Source organism: Protopterus annectens, chromosome 9.part0, assembly GCF_019279795.1.
Source record: "Protopterus annectens isolate FY-2018-M chromosome 9.part0, PAN1.0, whole genome shotgun sequence".
Taxonomy (NCBI): domain Eukaryota; kingdom Metazoa; phylum Chordata; order Ceratodontiformes; family Protopteridae; genus Protopterus; species Protopterus annectens.
This window is the reverse complement of record NC_056743.1, coordinates 38,401,361-38,403,860: the sequence shown is the minus strand read 5'-3', so window position 1 is coordinate 38,403,860 and position 2,500 is coordinate 38,401,361. Positions and strand designations below refer to the sequence as shown.

Below are 2,500 nucleotides of genomic sequence, written 5' to 3'. Positions count from 1 at the left end.
TTGTTGAAATCAATCATTTTCTGCTTGTACTGTGGTATAATTCTGGGTGATGATAGGATGCTACTCAGTGCTAGGGTCATACCGGCCTGGCCTACATAATCCAAGAGCTCCTCCATGTCTCTTTTCATGTAGTCCAGGGAGGTACGTCTCAGGTAATTCACACCCACTACATGACTGAGTCATATTTGTACCTGTTGTTGGGGAACCTGAGTGCATGCATTATGTGGTGGATCCTGGCACCTGACAGGCAGCTGACTGCTACTTTCTCCTTTTGCAACCTAGTGAGTGGGACATCAGTGTGCCTCACTATTGAGTCATCTATGACTAGTGCATTGGGCATGCTGTTTTGCCTTAGGGGCTTTGGTTGAATGGCACACTGTTTAGGAGAGTTATGTGTCTCCTGATTAGTGTTGTGTTGTGGTGGTCAAGTACATTTCTTCCTTGGAGGTCTCTGCTGTTTGGGTAGATTTTTATTGAGAGCCTCAACAAAAGTGGGTGTGGGGTTTGTGTTTTTATGTGAAGGCAGTGCTGAGTACCTCGGCTGGGGTGCTTTCTGTGTGGAGTTTGCATGTTCTCCCTGCATTCACATGGGTTTCCTCTGGGTACTCCGGTTTCCTCCCACATTCTAAAGACATGCTTCTGGAACATTTCTCCCCGGGCCTCCACTGAAAACAGGATCTGTGGAACCTAGTCGGACTTTCCCGGTCAACAAATGTTAAATAAATAAATAAATAAAAAATGTGTGTTCTGGAAGGATATGTGTTCCATGTGGTGTGTTGCAAGTGTTGACCTTCTCCTCTTGACCAGCTATTCCAGTCTTGGCTGGAGAATACATGGCTTCCAATCTGGATATATAAGTGCATCTCTCGCAAGTCTTAGTGTTGGGAGGTAAGAGGAGAGGGTTGTCAGTGTACAAGAGGCAGTTGCTACATTGCCTCAGGATGCCCAAGTTCACCAGGTTAATAGGAGAAAGCACAGGGAACTGACCTTTGGATGTGTCTGGAAGGGTGGGCATTAATAATAAGTACTGGAGCAGTTTCCTTGTAGAATGTTTAGTGCTGATAGCACTTTTGTGTGCTACAATAATTGCTACAAGAAGTCTGGTAAAGTGCTAGACTAATAAGCTAGTAAAAGTGCAGGAGAGGAGAGAACTAGCAGATTTAAGGGAAAATTGAAGAGCAGACTTTGGCACCACTCAGAAGCTTACAGACAGTCCTGGATACAGCAAATCTGTATCTGGACTAGACTAGTTACAGGAAAGGTGGAAAATAAGTGCAAACGCAGGCTTTTAAACCAGAAAGTTGAAAGAGATGGAAATACTGCCCAAACAGCCAATAAACTACAATTTCTGGGCCAGGATCCACTCCTCTTGTGGTAGATAGACTACCTAGTGCTTACCACTCTCACTGATAAGCTAGAAGGCTTACCTCCAACACAAAAAGGCTTGAGGGGCTCAGAAGCTTACATACTGTCCTGGATACAGCAAGTCATCATATGCAGTTGAGTTTCCCACATTTGGGGAAATCACAGAGGTCAACCCAACTGAAGTGTGCAATGGAAGAGTCTCACCCTCAGAAACCACCTTCATGATCGTGGTATTCCCCTGCCAGGTAAGTATATATGTGTTTCTTGATTGTGTCTGACCTAAAACTAGGGAACCTGTATGAAACATTGTATAACATCTTGCCTGAACACTCTTTAAGGTCTACTTACTCATTTACAGCATGGTTCTGACAGGGCTACACACCACAGAGTACAATATACAATGTAATGGATATACATTACACAAGGTTGTCCAATTGTCTGATAACTGGAGCTGTACAATATACAATGGAATGGATATACATCATACAAGCTTGTCTAATGGTATGATTTTATTTCTGATATGAGATTGTCCATTACGTCGGCTGGATGAGATTATATCTTGTTTACACACAACTACAACATTTATAAGGTTTAAGAAAAGGTTCATTATAAGCAACTAGAATGTCTGAATACAACTCTGATTAAAAATACTAAGGGTTAAATTGAGACCAGTTTATACAAGAAGGAGTTAAAAAGATGTACTTAAATGTCAAGATACAGCATGCAGCCACAGTTCATTTTTGACAATATAGTGACAAACCAAATGATACGTGTATCTAGATTAAACACGTGAGGTGATAATTTGGTATCTCAAATTGAACAAATGGTTTCAGATTGTAATAGAAGAGGTTACCCTTTAAAAAAGTTAGAACATAAAAAGAAGGAAGTGTTAAATAGTGGACAGTGTGCTTTGCAACCTATATTTTCAGTAGCTTATACAAATATGACTGAACGTAGCAAGAAAGTTAGTAAAAGTATGAATAACTGTAAATGTATTCTAACATATCATCATAACACTCCACAGATGAGAAATATTTACTAAACAAAAACTGGTTAATATTAACTCAAATTCCAGAATTAAAATGCTTTTGTAAAGATGGACCAATCTTTAGTTATAAAAAATCCACTACATTAA

General features: G+C 40.3%; 1 pseudogene; it reads right to left on the bottom strand.

Annotated features, from left to right (window-relative positions):
• Nucleotides 1–1,489: 1,489 nt before the first annotated feature.
• LOC122812407 lies at nucleotides 1,490–1,618 on the bottom strand (annotated as a pseudogene).
• Nucleotides 1,619–2,500: the final 882 nt, after the last annotated feature.